This window comes from Ursus americanus, chromosome 35 (assembly GCF_024610735.1).
Source record: "Ursus americanus isolate L20-20 chromosome 35, mUrsAme1.1.p, whole genome shotgun sequence".
Lineage (NCBI taxonomy): Eukaryota > Metazoa > Chordata > Mammalia > Carnivora > Ursidae > Ursus > Ursus americanus.
Genome location: NC_142161.1, coordinates 27813642 through 27831985, shown reverse-complemented (window position 1 = coordinate 27831985; position 18344 = coordinate 27813642).

The following is an 18344-nucleotide window of genomic DNA, read 5'->3' as shown; positions in this document are numbered from 1 at the left end:
ATTAACCAACTGAACCACCCAGGTGCCCCTCGGTTTATATTTCTTTATCCCCTCTCTGAGCAGGTATATTTGGGAAGAAGAGAAAAGCACATTAAATTTTTCCAAGTCATCGCCATCATTACACCTGTTAGGAATCTATCTTAATGGTCTGGATGAGAGAGAAACATACCACGCTGAAGTGAAGTAGAGAGCAGGAGAGAGAGAGCAAAGTAGGCATATGCAGGAAATATTCTGGAATTAAAATAGAATCGGCTGAAGGATGAGATCATAGGTGGTGAAGAATATGCAGGACCAAGAAGGAGTCCTAAGTGATAACAGACAGATTGTCCATTTGGGAATACTAGAGAAGAAACAGCTTTGGGGCAGGAAAAGTCAAGGATTGTTTTGCACCCAGTAAATTTGAAATTTCAGTTAAACATCTCAGTGATCATGTCAAACAGGCCACTTAGCAGGGCCCGGAGACGACGACCAAAACTGAAGTCAGTTTTGCGGGGGGAAGCTTCCGTAGGCCAAGCCACATTAGGACAAGGGGGACAAGAAGAACAATCCTGACCCAATCCAAAGCTCCCTCAAGGCAAGCTCTTAAGATTCAGCATAACATTTAAGGTCCAGACTCAGGCACTGCAAACCCTAGATTTCAGCTATAACCACAGAGGAGAGAGAAAAGGTGTATGTGGGAACTAGGTAATCGTTTTTGTACAGACTTTTATCTGAGAGAAAGTAACAAACACTTGGGATCCTTCATCGTGGAGATCATGGAGAAACAAAGCACTCCCTAATAACTGACCTTTCTATCAACAAAAGATCTTGTGATGGACCAGTTTTTCAGCCCAGAAGCCACCCAGAGAGTGGGCTCTCTGACTACCCAAAACGAACCTGTGGTTTAGAGTTTCACCATACACCCTAACATTTCTGCTGTTGGGTAGGAATAGGGGAAAAAAGAATGGGTAGGCTCCTCTAACTGAATGGGGGAGGGGTAGAGAGCAGTGATGGGGGTGAAAGGACCCCCAAAGAAATATCCCCAATTCTGAAACAAATATCTGTCTGGGTTCCTTCAGAATCACTCTTTTGAAACAGCAAGGCACCCCTCCACCATAGGAGAATGGAAAGCTGACAACTAGAAGACAGATATGCTTAATTAATAAGGGTTGAGGGAAACCTACACGGATGTCACACAAAAGGAGCAGGAAAATAGAAAATGATAAAGAAGACATGATTCTTCAAAATCAACATGTTTGTATAGGTAGGGTAAAAGAGAAAGGGAAGACAAGAGGGAGAGGAGGGGTAAGAACAAGGGAGGAGAAAGTTCTTTTTCAGGACCGATTACTATTCAACTATAACCCTCTTGCTCCCTCTGGAGGTCAAGGGTGTGAATAACATGTCTGCAAAAAAAATCACTACTAGAAGCCTCGGCTTCATTTGGACGGCAATTTTCTTCACTCTAAAATAAGTCAGAAAAAAATAATAAAATAAAATCAGTATTAAGATAAAAGGACAAAATAAGGGCAAGAAATAAAATTTCCTCTGGCTTTTGGGAACTTTCCATATATTCTGAAATTTGAAGCCCAAAAATTTGAGGTGCTTTGTAAGCAAAGCTAGGGTAAAGCCCTAATCAAATACTTAAGACAGGCCTTAATAGGATGGGGAAAAGGTACAATACGGCATTAGCCTACATTAATCTATTTCCCCAAACAGTTTCTTTTGTAAACAGGAAGATTCTTTAGGATGGTGGGGTTTTTTTAAAGGTTTTATTTTTAACTAATCTCCTGACACCCAACACGGGGCTTGAACTCACAACCTCAAGATCAAGAATCACGTGCTCCACCGACTGAGCCCGCCAGGCGCCGGTAGGATAGCGTTTCTCCTCACATCAATGTAAAGTCCTCTTGGAAGGGCAATGTCTGGCCTTTGTTTCAGATTTTTTGTATTTTAACAAGGATGTCATTGTCACCAGGCAACTCTGTACTCCAGATGTAGGTATCCGCGAAAGTTAAATTACCTCCTATTTCTAATGACTAGTCTGGCAGTAATCACAGTATTACAATTTGTCTCCCAAGATCTAGCAGCTGAATCAGGAAAACAAGTCAAGGAGCCAAAGGCAATGAACCTTCATAAACCGAGTGCTCACGAGGCCTTTCTTCAAGGTCCCAACACACCAGTTCCAAACGAGCAGCCCTGAGACTCATTTCAGGAAGCTTCACTTCAGCGTAATGATTTTATAATACAACAGAGACGGACTCTGATTAACATTTGGGCAGGAGCAATGCAATGCTTCATAGCTGTGGGTTCAATTTGGGTAACGGTGTTTAACAAATACATAGCCAGAAGGTAAATTGCTCTGGCTTAATTAACTATTCTTTCAGAAGAACAAACACCAGTCTGGAGCATTATCTGTGGCCACAGGCAGTGAGTAGATAACATAACACCAACCACACCACGACAAAGTGCAAAAAGAGCAAAAGTGAATTTTTAAAGGTGATTTGATACTATTTAGTATATGCTAAAAGTGACATCTCAAATCACTTTTGAATGGTGTCAGGACAAGGGAGCCATTTGGAACAAAAGGTAAAATCAGATCTGTATGACACTCCATACAAAAGAATGAACTCTAAATGTATCAGATATCTGACAAATAAAACTATCCAGGTACTAGAAGAAAATACGAGGAAATTCCTCTTCAATTTTGGTGAGAAACAAAGACTTAAAATAAAGAGGCAATAAAAGACTGATAATCTGACCACATAAAAATAAATACAATACATAACAAAAACAAACAAACAAAAAACCCACCCACAATAAACAAAGACAGAAGACAACTGACTGGGAGAAAATATTTGCAAGACATATCTGTAATATGTAAAGAGCTCTTGAAAATCGAGAAAGGACCAAAAACCCAGTAGAAAAAAGGGAAAAAAGATATAGAGGCAATTCACCTCCAAAAAATAAAATAGTCCTTAAAAATGTGAAAAAAAAATCAGAGAAATATAATTAAAAAAAAAACAAAACAGAATACTGAGATACCATTTTTATCTATCAAAAATTAGAAAGTATGATAATACATTCTGTTGGCAAAACTGTGGGGAAATATTCTTATAAATTGCCGGTGGGAACGAAGATTGATACAACCCTTTGTGGAATGAAATCTGACAACACTTAACAAAAGCTACAGATGCACTTAACTCCTGCCCCAAAATCCCGCTTTTAGGAGTCTGCTCTGAAGATAACCCTCCAGCAACACAAAATGAATAAGCACAGGAGATTCACTGCAGCACTGTTTGTGACTCAAAACATTAGACGCAACCGAGACGCTCAGTGCCATCAGCATGGGGGTCGCTGAATAAACGGAGACACCCCCACGGTGAAACACTATGCAGCCATAAAAAAGAAGGGAGCTCTCTGTGAATGTACAGGGAGTGATTTCTAGAACATATTAAATTTAAAAAGCAAAGTGAAAAGTATCTACAGTACACTACCTTTTGTGTAAAACAGAGGGGATACAACGATATCTATGTATTCATTATACATATATTCATCCATTTGTTCAAAAGAAATGCTAAAAGGATAAACCATAGATTAATGAGTTTTGCCTATAGAAAGTGAGGGGGGCACCTGGGTGGCTCAGTCGGTTAAGCATCTGCCTCTGGCTCAGGTCATGATCCCAGGGTCCTGGGATGGACCCCACATCAGGCTTGCTGATCTGCGGGGAGCCTGCTTCTCTCACTCCCTCTCCTTGCTGCTGCCCCTGCTTGTGCTCTCCTCTCTCTGTCAAATAAATAAATAAAATCTCTCTAAAAATTAGCATTCTGAGTAATAAATGTGGAAGGGATGAAGGAAACAGAAAGTCACCATTAGGCAAATACCGTATGTAATAACTATTGCATAGAAGATCCATCAATGGATGATAAAATCAGGAGGCAAAAGTATTACGAGAAAAAGGATATTTGCATAGTCTCAAAGTATCTCCCTACAAGATACTAATTACAAAGGCAAAAATAGTTACCTTACAGGGCAGAATCCTGGCGCACAACATCTTAAATAATCAGAGTGAACATCCCCAGAAACAAGGGACAGCAAGATCGCGTGCCCCGGACAGAAGGGTACAACATAACGTCTGTGGTGTTCTCACAAAGAAATACATCCACTCACATCTAATCGTCAGAAAACATCAGACAAACCCAAAGTGGGGGATATTCTAGAAAATAACTGACCAGCACTCTCCAGAAGTGTCAAGGTCGTGAAAGACAAAGGAGACAGAGATGTGACAAATACATGCCGCGTGTGTGTGATCCTGGGTTGATCTGGGGCCGAGGATTACTTCAACCTCAGTGGGAAAACTGCTGAAATTCCAGTAAGGTCTACACATTAGTTAAAAGTCGAGTGTCGATGTTAATTTCCCTATTATTCTGTTGCGTAAGCATCAACATGAAAGAAAGCGGGGTAAAGGTTATATGGGAACTCTGTTATTATCTTTGCCAGTCTTTTCTGTAAGTTCACATTTATATCGAAAAAAGAAAATTTTCAAAGGATTATTTTAAAGCGTTTCTGTTAAGTGAACGCATGTCTACGTGGCACATTTCCGGAAGGTATTACGTGTGCGATGCCTTATTACGACTGCTGGAGGTAAGCTCTGCAGATATTGATGCGCAAAATCTGTAGGAAGAGTGTTGGAACCCAGAAGAAAACATCAGCAGAATAATATCTTGTTTAAAACACTGTAAAATGAAATACAGCCTATTTGTTTAGATTTGGGGAAACAGGAATACGAATGTGCTAAATGTGCTATTTCCACTGGCAGAGACAGAACCGTAACTTTCAAGTCAGTAAGTCGTCACTAGATGCAGAGTTTGCGCTCAGGATCAAGTTTGCAAAATTCTATTGGACACCTCATTCCCACGACTGCAAATCCAGCCTTCACCAATAGGAAGCAGAAACCAGTGGATAAAAGCTTCCCTTTCTTGTCCCCGAGCAAACAGTTCTGAGACACATTTAAAAGAATACCCTAGCAAGACTGTACACGAGTCACCCACAGGAATGGACCCCTCAATAATGTACCACCGTATTAGTTTGCCCTCCATCCCTGTTCAATTCCCCTGGATCCTTATTGCTCAATGGGGTCACTTCCAAAGGAACTTCCTGTTTACCAGTCTTTGTCATGGGTTCTGCTTTGAGGGAGTGTAGGGCAGGGATGGTGGAGACCTAAGCTAAGATAAAGACACATTTGCCCGTAAGTACAAGTTACTGACGTAAATATGAAGGAGATAACAATCAGTGGGAGTCTATTACTAAGTGCATAAAATACCATTAAAGATGTTCACAAATGAGAATTTTATCCATTAAATGATGTGTTCCGGATGGAGCTAGACTGTGAGGTAACCCTTGAGGAGTAATAACTCTTTGAGAGAATCACAGAATGAGCAAAGAGGGTATCCCACATCCATGGACAGACAACGCAGGACCCAAATCAAGCTGAGTTTTCTTTAGCCAACATGGAAAAAAGATTGTTGTAAGACTGCAATCAGCACAGCTCAAGGACTTATACACACGTGCACTCTTGAAGATGTCTATCACTAGCCAGCAAAAAGATGAAAAATGAAAGCATTTTTACCTGGGAATGAGAAAGGTGTATTTCAGGCTTGTTTATAGGAAATGTTAAGTCCTACATTTTTTAAAGGAGAAATTTCTTTTGTGGAATACCAGATAGGAAATATTTGATTTATACAAAGAACAAAAAAGCAGAGGAGCCTAAAAGAAATAGAATTTAGCAAAATTTCCATTTAATTTAATAAAAATGAATTTGGCCCTCTTGATACTTGAAATAATTTTTAACAAAGCAGCTACCTAACGATTTATGCCAATCACATCCTTTTATATTTGGCACACAAAACTTTTGTTGCTCTTTTCCCCATGTTTCCTTTCCTCTAATGTTTGTTTTCTTTAAAGATCTATAAGCTATCTCCCTTAAAAAGAAAAAGTAGAATTGTGAACTAAAACTATGGTTAACCAGTACCCAAGTTTCTTGCCAGTCTGAAATGTCAGCTGGAAAAACAGTCAGCCACTAAGCATGGCACATTTTAAGCCCAGTCTTCGAGAAATCCAGCGAGTTTTTGTTTATTTTTTTAAAGATATTATTTGTCAGAGAGAAAGAGCACAAGCAAAGGGAGAAGTGGGCAGAGGGAGAGGGTGAAGCAGGCTCCCCACTGAGCAAGGAGCCCGATGCGAGACTTGATCCCAGGACCCTGGGATCATGATCTGAGCTGAAGGCAGAGGCCTAACCGACTGAGCCACCCAGGAGTCCCTCTAGCAAGTTTTTAAAGAACTGCAAGGGAGCCACTTCTCCGGGGATGAATAGCCAGCCCCTCCTAGGTGTGGTAAACACATACAAAAGGATGTTAGTATAAACAAAAAAGAAATGTTAACATGAAAAATAAAGTCTGACTGAGAGACTTCACTATTATCACCTCCACACTTAACATACCTGGTAAGGATGACTTTCAGTATTTAAATTCCAACCCCGTAAGACAAGTTTTCCTCAGTATGTCAAATCATGTTGCTTTCATTTATCTTTTTCAGTTTCTCAAACTATGGGATGCAAGCTTTTGGGAAATCTAACTGCCATATACAGTTACACAGTTTGTGCACTGCACAAATGTACCTTATGCCAAAAGGGATGTGAGGGCCAAGGAGGGTTGGGCCCAGGAAAATGCATGAATATAAATATGTATGTAAAACTGTATGTAATTTCAGGGGACCCCAAACCCTATGAAGTCCAGATCACAAGTTCAGACCCTTCTGTTCTATTGGTTTCTACCCAAATAAATGAGGTTTGCATTTTACCATATTGAAAATTTATTGCTGAGTCAGTCCTACCTCAGGCGTAAAACTAATTACAAATGTGCCCTTTCCAAGGTAAAAGAAAATTTATCTTTACCAAGTTAATTAACTATTTTGTCCTTTGTTACAAAACACAGATTTTTATCTGAATAAGATCTTAAGACAGTAACTCTCAAGTATTTTCATTTCTCTTTTGCTCCACGGAAAGGTCACTCTCTGGCCTTTATAAATTTAATAAAGAGCTACCACTATGGAAAGCATATCTAGGAGTAAAATCTCAACATTTATAATTTTATGATATCTACTTTATATCATTTTTAAGTTTCACTAAAATGAGCAGAATTTATCAATTGAATCAATCAGTTATAATAGCTTAACTGAATGAAATGACACAAGAACATACCTTTAGATACACACATTCATCTGCCAAACCCAACTGATCTCATAAAAAATATTTGACAATAAAAGGAACAAAAGCATCACACTTAATTTCAGGATGCAGCTATAAATTTAAATTCAATTCTGTGTCTGTGACATCACCACCCCATGCTTCAGTATACGAAAGTCCCCAATGTAATAGCTACAAGACCTTCCACAATAAAAAGTTTTTGTTAATCTCTGATTCTCTCAAAACACTACTAAAGTAATAGTAAAGAGATTTTTTTTTTTTACATGTGTAAAACCCACAATACCAACAAGAACAGGAGAGTACTTTTGTTTCAGGCAAAGTGATTTAGTGGAATGGAAAACTTGAGAAAAACTCCTGGGATACTTAAAAGTTCTGGATCAAATGGTTTGGTTTTTTTTTAAGTCTCTTCATATTCATGGCTGGGCATTATGAAGAAACACACTCCATAGGCCAAAAATGAAGCAAGAACTTAAGTGAGACAGCTAAGTATAAGAGCTAACAGTTGCCACTGATGTTTCTGATCAGTGCTAGTGGGTTCCAGATTTTTGTCTTTATACAAACAAGGGCACTGGAGAAAAAACCTAGGACCTAGGATGCCAGGTCAGAGGAGATAAGACCCGCCAACAACTCCCTCGGAAATAAGATAAACATAGAAGGAGATAGGAAGGAAATGTGCCTATTTTACCTTAGCTCTGGGAGCAGGAAGATGCCTCTGGGAGTCTCTCCACAAGCTGGCCCTGCGCACAAACAGCATCTGTAGTACCTTTGGGGGAAACAACTCCAAGGTGAGAATGTAAAACACTCCCAAGTGGCCAGCAGAAATAAATGCAAATCCTAGGGGAGGTACCTTAAAGACAGGCCCCCAAGAACTTACAGATAAATTATGAAATTAAGATAAAAAATCCAGGGGCGCCTGGGTGGCGCAGTCGTTGGGCGTCTGTCTTCGGCTCAGGGCGTGATCCCGGCGTTCTGGGATCGAGCCCCACATCAGGCTCCTCCGCTGGGAGCCTGCTTCTTCCTCTCCCACTCCCCCTGCTTGTGTTCCCTCTCTCGCTGGCTGTCTCTATCTCTGTCGAATAAATAAATAAAATCTTTAATTAAAAAAAAAAAAGATAAAAAATGCTAAGACCTAAGAAAAAACAAACCGGCATACGTGACTGACACTCAAACAGAACCCAACCATATCACAGACTCACAATGACTGGAAATTAGTACACTGACTATATTTACATATAAAAAGATAGTACTTAAGAGTATGAACAGGCATATTTCCTAAGTAGAGTGTCTAGAAATTTAAAATATATAATTAGATTTAGAAACTCTAAAGAGATGAAATGAAGATTAGACATTGTTGAAGAATCACTATTAAAGATAATTTAGAAGAAATTATTCAGAATGAAGGAAAGAGTAGTAACAGATAAAAAAGGAAATTTAATAGCTACTAAGAACAGAGGAAAAATGTCTAACACACCTCTAATAAGACTAACAGAAAGGGGCTAATAAATAACATAGCAATGAAGCGATATTCAAAAACATAACCGCTAAAATTTTCCAAAACTGACAGAAGGAACAAATCCTCAGATTCGAGAATCTCGACGAACCCTAAAATGCTTCAATAAAGAGATTCACAGCTAGACATTACAGAACAGCAAAGGGTAGAGACCCTAACGCAGCTGGAGGAAAAGATGACCTCAAAGAAACCAGTTTAATAACTGGCTTCTAGAATTCAGAAGACTTACTCCAGAAAGAGGTAAAATGGACCCTCCCAAAAAATGGTCTGGGATACAAAAACCAACGGTGAGCAAAGCAAGTGGAAAATGCTTAAGAAAGTTGAAACTACTATTGTATAACGCATTGACAACCATACCAAAATTGTGGGGTTAAATAGAGAAGTAAAATAAAAAATAATAGTATATAATTCGGGTGATGGGCAACTATACCAATTAAATTTTGAATCTGTGAAGTTAACATGCTTTTTAGAATTTTGGGGAGCACAAAAAACTTAAAATAGAGAGCATCACTTTCAATGAAGAAAGATGGGATTTAAAAGAAAATTTTAACAATCTCTATCCAAAAGAAAGGGGAAAATATGTATGTGAGAAGAACACTGACAAAGCACAAAATAAGATGGTGGAAAGAACTCCAAAATTAGTAGTAACCAAAATAAATAGTAAAGACTAAACTCCTCAGTAAAAGAAAATGTCCATATCCAGCCACCTGCGAGGAGTCTGCTTCTCCCTCTCCCTCTGCCTGCTTGTGCTCTCTCTCTCTCTTTCTCAAATAAGTAAATAAAATCTTCCAAAAAGAAGGAAAAAGAAAAGAAATCCTTTCTTGCCAGACCTCTAGCTCTACAGTATAAAAAATGTTACCTGATTTCATGCCCCAACATGAGGAATTCCAATCTCTCTAGTGAACAGGGTACCAATATTTCTGGGACTATTATTAAAGAGTTATTACCACTTACTCAGAAAGTCTGCTATGCATTGTCCCCAATTTCCAGGAAAAGTAAAAAGAACAAATGGAATTCTGAAACTCGGTTTAGCAAAGCCCTCAGAGACTCTCCAAGTTCTACGGTTTGAAAATATTCTGATTGGCTTTAATGACTCCTCTGGGGTTCATCAACTCTTGCCTTCTGAGTAATAGGCCTGTTCGAGCATCTAGGAATATTACATCTGATTCTAGAGTCCACATGCTACCAGCAAGGAGACATAACCAAATATTGCAAGGGGCTCATACAATACATCCAATCTTACCATTAACAGGTATGAGGAGACTTGCTCAGAATCCTCCTGAATTGTGCACAACCTAAAACCCAAAGATTTGGCCTTCTGGAGGAGACATATTACCCATGAACTGGTAAACCATACAACCAAACTAACTGTCGGAATTATACACATTTTCCTTTGGGAGGAGCCACTCCATTTCCCTTGATTCCATTTCCTTGAATGAAATCTGATAACTTTCTAGGTAACTAACTCAATCCTTTCATTAGGCAGCTTTTTAGATGCCAAAAAACACACAGATAGCCAAAAATCTAAATTCCTCTATGATATTATATGTAGGAAAAAAGGTTCTGGTATCCACCAAAACTAATATTTGGGACCTTTTGTAGGAGCTAGCTTTGGTATCTGAATTTTCAGATATAGACCCTGGAAGGGAACATATGGTAGAGATTTGGAAGCTGTCTCACTTTATCCAGTCTTACAGGTAAAACACACTATTTCTTTCACTTTAGATATGCCTAACTGATGATCTTGACACTATAAATTTCAATACCTGCAGCCAGACCACTCTTAAGTGGCCCCAAAGCATAAAAAACTATTTTACAACCCCATAGGGATCTTCTGACCAAAAACAGATGACTGGGTGGCCACCAGTAACTCCATTTGTAACATAAAATTGAATTTGTAATACAATTAGATCTGTAACATGAAAGGCTATTGGCTACTAACTGCAATCTAAACAAGGAGCTGTGACCATGGCAAATGGACACCTGTCCTCAGAATAGTCTGATATCAGCCACTCTGACTCATCCATTTGCCTCTTAGAAAAAGAAATTGGGCAAATTAGCAAAAGGAGAAGGAAGTGGGCCTTGTTTTGAAAACTGAAACCTTAACCACTCACAGCGGATTCTAGACTGCTTTCTTTTCTCTGCCAGACTCTTTATTTCACTTTGCAAGAGGCCTAAAAATAGCAAGACATCTTACATGCTGTGGTTAAGAGAAATAAGCAGGAGAGCTAATAAACAAATCCGCTAAGGCTGTAAGGTTCCACCAAGGTAATCCTCATCCAAGATTCAGGAAATTGAACTGAGTAAGAGCCCATTAGATACAATATTGGTGTCTTGAGAGGAAACATGTGTTGTTTTAGGGGAAAATGGTGTGATTATATCCCTGCAGACCTCTTCTGGCATCTTTAATACTTATAAAGAGATCTGATAAGCTAATGAAGAAATCACAAAATTAGGTAATTTGGCTAATAATCTCATGTCCGTTACTGCAGACTCATCACAATGGAAATGAAAACTGTTCTTCCATCTTAATTTGGGTACTCTTGGCTCAGGGTTTAAAAGGTACTCTACAAACTCTCCTAGTGTCTGTTATACAGGGGCTCAGATGGGCGATAGCAAGTTTTAAATGCCGCTGTGCAACTGCTGTCCCATTGCATAATTAAACAAATGATCAACGAAAAGAACAAAAAAACCCTAACACTATGGATGTTGAAACAACCATCTGGGAACCACGATGCCACAAACAGCAGTGAAGATCTGTAGTAAAGATTGTGGGACCACATCCCGTTATGAATCTTTCGGCTCAGACCAAAAAATGGCAATAAGGGGGTGATACTGAGAACTGAAACTATTTGCAATCACACATCTGACTGTCAATATTAACAACTTCACTATTCTACTGTCTTCATTCACATGGCATTAATATTCTAGGAAACTTGCCCAGAAAGCTAAAGTTGAAAATAACTTGATTATTCAAGAACTTCCTCCAAGCCCTTTATCTCAACACTAGACTATTCAACTTCCCTCAGCAAAGTATATACTCCCTTCTTAGAACAGGAAGCATTGAATGACTATTTACTTCTCAAGATTTACCTTAAAATCCTCGTCCCAAATTTGTTCAATCATAAAGACATCAAATCAAGAGACCCACCTTAAACCAGACCCCAAAAGAACTCAAATAACCTGCCTTTGCTCTCCCTCTCCAGAACACAGTATACTGAGACTTTGCCAATGAAGTGACTGTCCTAACCATAGTAAAGAATAAACTCAGCTTTGCTTAATCAATAGGATCATTTAGGTATATTTTCAGGAAGCTAGCCTTCAGCAATTGAGTAGGAAGCTTAAATTATGAGGTACCATGAAGAAAAGCCCCATATAAGATGAGGGTAACATGGTACCAAAGTTCCTACACTAACACTCCCCCAAGTGTACTTTAAGGAGAACTAATGCCTTGAGATGTTTAAAGAATGTTAATTTAAAAGAGGTTCTACGTTCAAATAAAGGGAAGCATCAGGTTAAACAAAGGTAAACTGGTCTTGTTGGTGTAGCGATTTAGTCTGTACTACGAATATCCAGAAGGAACAGCATATACAAGCTTTCCCTAACTCATTCTACCACAAGACTCCATGAAACAGATTGTGGGACGAGTGAGCTAAAGATAATCTGAGAAACACTGAACTCTACTAAAGTACGTGACCCTAGGTTCAAGTCTTAAATCCACCCCTTAATGGTTGTGTAACCTCAAGCAGTTCCTTTGGCTTGAGTTTCAATTTCCGTATCAGTAAAATAATACTTGCCTTTTGCACTCATTAAGGATGTTGTGAGTCAAATGACACGAAGCTTAGGAAAGCCCTTTGTAAACTCGACAGCAGTACACACAAGTGGGCTTTTTTTTTCTTAAATATTTTATTTGAGAGAGCGAGCTTGAGGGAGCACAAGCAGGGGAAAGTCAGAGGGAGAGGGACAAACAGACTCCCCGCTGAGCAGGGAACCCCACCACAAAGACAACGCAGGAATGCAGGGCTCATCCCAGGACCCTGGGATCATGACCTGAGCCAAAGGCAGCCGCTCAACCAACTGAGCCACCCAGGAGCCCCCTGAGTAAAGTGTTATCAATAACTCACAGGAGAGAGAAGGTAAATTCATGGGGATGATGAGACAAAGTATTATTAGTGAAATAAAATGGAAAATAGTCCAATAAAAACTGTTTCGTGCAAAGTCAGAGCTTTCTTTGATTGTCTACCTTGAGATCAGTGGTAAACAACTAAATAAATATACTGAGCAAACATTTACTGAGCTCCTGTAGTGCCAGATCATGAATGTGATTGACAGAAACCTAACCTGGGTGCTTCTCCTTGTTACCAGGTATTGTAATTATGCTATAACCAGAAAAAAACAATAAGGCTACAGAACCTGTGTACCTAATGGTACACTTTCTATTCCTTAGCACCAATACCAGATTTAAATGATCTCCCTATATGAACTGGTGGAAATGTTAGTGACGAAGCTAAGATTCAATTATTCTCCTTGACGATTCCAGCATAACAGAGATGCAGAAAAATGAGGTTACTACAGGCTTACATTGTACGGTAATACAAACCGTGACCTGACAGATCTCCGATAAGCAAACAGCCCTGCCGGATCAGACTTGGGTTCTACTTAACAATGTGAACAGAGCATTTAAGCTTACAGTTGTATAACATGGCCTGGCTTCCAATAACTTCCCTCAGAAAAAACTTTATGAAGAAAGAAGAAATCAACTGCGAGGACACCGGAATTCTTACTCTCTATTTGCCCTTCATGAGCTGTCTAGGGAAGAAACTTCAGTTTACTCATCTTGAGTGGTTCCCAGATTTCAAAATTTTATGGTCCAGTAAAATTCTCCAAATTTAAGATACTCACAAGAGACTGTCAATGCTTAACTTTACCAAGGTAAGGTCATTTTTAAAAATCTGTCATTTTTAATTTTAAAACATTAGGAAGGATACAATCCCAGAAAAGACAGTCCTTTAATGAAAACCTCATCACACGGTCCTGTCTTTGTATACTATGACTTCTCTGTGAGCTCATATCCGAGGGTGAGAATAGGTAACACATCATTTTACGCAATTTGCGTACCTCCAGATTAAAAATCAGCCTGGAGTCTGGAGCCATTTAACAATATGGACTCATACATAAACACTGAAATTAACTAAACATTTTTACATGCAGCATATAACTCAAAGTTAGCAAGTAGTCTGGCTCCTCCAACAATGAGGAATCAAAGCATACGCTGACAAGGAGCTCAGACATCAAAAAAAGCAACTGCATTCTGAGGTTTGCAAAATAAACACTTCAAACTCCAGTGCAAGTCACAGTCTATTACTCAGTAGGGTTATTCGGCTGGAATCCCGTCATGAACATCAGATTAAGAAACACTCCATACCAAGCTGTTTGCACATGCTAAGTTATGACTGGCGTCTTCACATACATTCTCATTTAATCTTGACAGTGTACACACGATAAACTGAGAAAAGAGAGGAACATTCCAGACGTCACCCTTTACTACCTCCTCCTCTATTTGCTCCTCCTCAAACGGCATAGAACGGCAAAATAATTCCTTACTATCTCCAAACTTACATTGTTCTCATTCTTAGCAGAAAACTCAATTACTGTCAAAAACGGTAACTAGAAATTTGCTCACTAAACACAAAATCCAAATAAGAGGATTTTACAAGCCCAACAAGGCTATTTTAGGCTCAAAGCCTGAGTTAACACTGAATAGCTAGCTATACTTACACTCAACACACTATTTTTTGCTTCCAGGACTTCACCTCTAATGCTTACAGATCCTGACATTTATGTAATAAAATGAGAGAAAAAAAGATAGCTGCCAAAAAAGGAAAACTATACTCACTTAACCTTCCACTACCAAGTCTGTTTGGAGTTCATGTCTGACTTACCCCATTAATTAGTTTCAACCACATATATAAAGGTCTTTTTCCTGACCTTGGCTGACCTTGGAAGGTCAATAGGGAGAAAAGTAAACCACAGCTTGAGGTACACAATCTGAAAATGACATGGAATTGAGGTGAATTAAGCCAAATCAAGACCCCATTGTTCACAGTCCGGAAAGGTGACAACCATGCTGATACTTTAGTTACAAGTAATTGAAAAGCCTTATTCAACATGGTAAGATAATAAGGAAAATTATCTCTAATAACAAGATGTCCAGAGGTAGGATGTGCACTGGCAAAGCTCCTGATTCTCTTGGCTCTGCCCTCCTGTTTGTTCATTTCATCCTCAGGCTGTGAGATGGTCATCTCCTTTGAGTCCTAATTTTTAAGCAGAGACCTTACGAGAAGAAGCCCCTACATCCTCACTGGCTCAAACCAGACCACATATTCGATCACTGTTTTGGATTATCTTGTGTCTTAATAATCCAAACCCAACCCTAGTAGGTGAGGAGGGAGTCAGCTTGTCTTGAAGCACATGGCTGCAGAGAATGAGATGGAGAACAGAAAATCCGCATTCTGCTGGGAAGGATGTGAATGTTAGAAAGTAGAGTGGACATCAGGGCTTATGACAGTGAAGGCAGAACAGCCTTTTCTTTTCCTGCTCCCCCATCTCAGACTGAGGACCAGGATGGTGTCTAGTGACACCCACAGTTTACTGTCAATGTGAACAACTTGACTATTCAACTGTCTTCATTCCCATGGCATTAAAATTCTAGGAAACCTGCCCAGGAAGCTAAAGTTGCAAATAACTACATTGTTCAAGAACTTCCTCGAAGTAATTTATCCAACAACTAGACTACTCGACTTACATTCATGTCACAAAAATGAAAAATCAGTGTACAGAGAGGTGGTAGGCACATTCCTACTCAGGGGCACAAACAAGACTTGTGCCAAGTCTCCACACAACAGTATGCTGCCTCAAACTATTTTCAGGGCTCAAGGTGATGACAGTCAGGTTTTAGAGACAACTCAGGAACGCAGTGACTCTCTTGTTAAAGGTAGAGAACTCCAGAAATCACTTAAGTCATAAATTGAGGCCAAAGGCTGTATTGTGATTTGCTCTGTGTCACTCAGTCAATTGGTATAATAAATGTGAGAACAAATATTACAAGACAGAATGTAATTTAACTGCCAAGGAATGATGAAAACCTACATTTTAGTTTAGTGTGTGGGCCAGAAAGGACTTAAGGGATTTGAGCTGACTCTTAAACCAACAGACAGAATGTGAGACACGTTCACTGGAACAAAAGATTTGTTAAAATAGTTTCAGGGGTATTAGTTGGGTTGGGGCGGGGGAGATAAAGTTGATTGCATTTAAAATTTACAACAAAGTATATAGTATACATGCTTCTGTGGAAGCCGAAACATCTGAAGTTTAGAGAAATTTTCTTCGGAATGCCCAGGTAGCAATAAGCTGAATCCTCCTAAGTACTGGACTTGATACATTCCAATCTACTAGTAACCTTATTTCTGTGACATGCTGTATTAAAAACACTGAACCTAGGATAGTTTTTTAAAAATAATTACTTCAGTTATTCTTAAAAATTAAGTATTTCACTCAGTTCAAAACTGACTCTTAGAAAATTATATTCAGATTTGAAAGAAATTTCAGAGAATCAAACCTCTATTTGGTCAATTGACTTCTTATATTTTCATCTTTCATATTTTCGTTTTCAGGATACAACCAGTCTGAGTTGTCAAAACACAACCAAAATAGGTGTAAAAATAATGTCACACATAGCCAAGTGGGTAAAAAGGATAGACAGAGCTGATTTCATTAATGGCCACAAAACTGATATTACCACCATTTGTAATTAATGAGTTGAAAGAAACAATCATTAAAAGAAAGGATATATTTTAGATCTGTTCAAGTATATAATTTGACCTTACTACTTATATATTACCAAAGTTCCAATTTAAATGTATTGTTCTAGTTTTGATGGTTTTAAAACAAATGCAAAAGTTGCTAGATATACAATACAAATCTAAATCTACAAGATACTTAAAATTTTACTTTAACAATTACAAAATTACTCAGTAGGACCACTCATTTAAATTCCACCCAAGTCAATTATTTTGTTAATAAAAGAGCCTTATCAAAAGTAATTTGTTTTTTTAATTCATACCTCACTAAAACTGGAAAAAATAATTTATTGAAAGACTTCTACCTTAAACTTGTGATGGATCAGAATATCCTGTAACACTAAAATGAGTAAAAACGTTTATTTCAATGTTAATCTCATAACGTAACTGCATCCATGACTATGCCTTTGGTGCACTCGGCTGAATAAGGACACAACCAACTTGACGGAAAACTGCTTTCAAAAGCATCATTTACAAATGAAACTGGGCTACTTTCTCATACCATACATAAAAATAAACTCTAAACAGATTCAAGACGTCAATGTAAGACCTGAAAACATAAAATTTCTAGAAGAAAACATAGGCAGTAATTTCTCTGACACTGGCCTTCGCAACATTTTCTAGATGTTTCCTCAGACAAGGGAAACAAAAGCAAAAATAAACTATTGGGACTATCTAAAAAAAAAAGAGCTTTTGCACAGCGAAGGAAACCATCGACAAAGTGAAAAGGCAACCTACTGAATGGAAGGAGTTACCTGCAAATGATCTAACCAGTAATGGGCTAATATCCAAAATACATAAAGAATTATACAAGTCGACACCAAAAACACCCAAACAATCCGATTAAAATGGGCAGAGGACCTGACCTGACCAATTTTCCAAAGACAACATCCAGACGGCCAACAGACACGTGAAAAGATACTCAACATCACTCATCCTCAGGGAAATGCAAATCAACACCACAATGAGGTATCACCTTACACCTGTCAGAACGGCTAGACTCAGAGAGACAACAGATAACAAATGCTGGCAGGAATGTGGAGAAAAAAGAACCCCGGTGAATGGAAGCTATCATTACATGCACAGGACTCTTCATTATAACTCTTGTCATTCTTGCTGATTATCTAGGCGGTATGTGGGAGAACTGCATTTTCCATTGGAGTGATCAGATTTTACACTTCCATGGTAGCACTGAGTAATTAATGGGAGTGGGAGCAGCGGGGCGCAGAGTTCTCCAGGATGCTGATATTGCACCTTAATCTCTCCTAAGCTGCCATATGGAGTACCCTTAGCCCAATAATGGAAACAAAGGGGTCTGTTAAAGGTAAAATCATCCTGCATAGTTTCTGTGCACCACTGGTGTGAAAGAAATTGATTATTCAGATGTCTGGAGTGACTGAAGAGTCACTGGAGAGATGCGGGAGTCCTGGTGAAATACAAGATCAACTGTTTTCTGAAATATCATGGCTCTACCCATTCGGGCTACTTTTAATTTTCTACATATATAGTATTTTCTAGATCACTTAGAAACTTAAAATCTATGTCGTGTATACTAGAACACTAGAAAACAGCATGCCTGATTAATGAGTACTATTGTCCTCTATCATCTCAAGTAACAGAAAAAGAGGTGTAGGACTCTAGCCTTTTGACTGTACAGACCAAGAACACACACAGTGACACAATGATTCATCTGAACATCGTTAAATACAAAGTAATTAAGCTTTTCTAAATATGC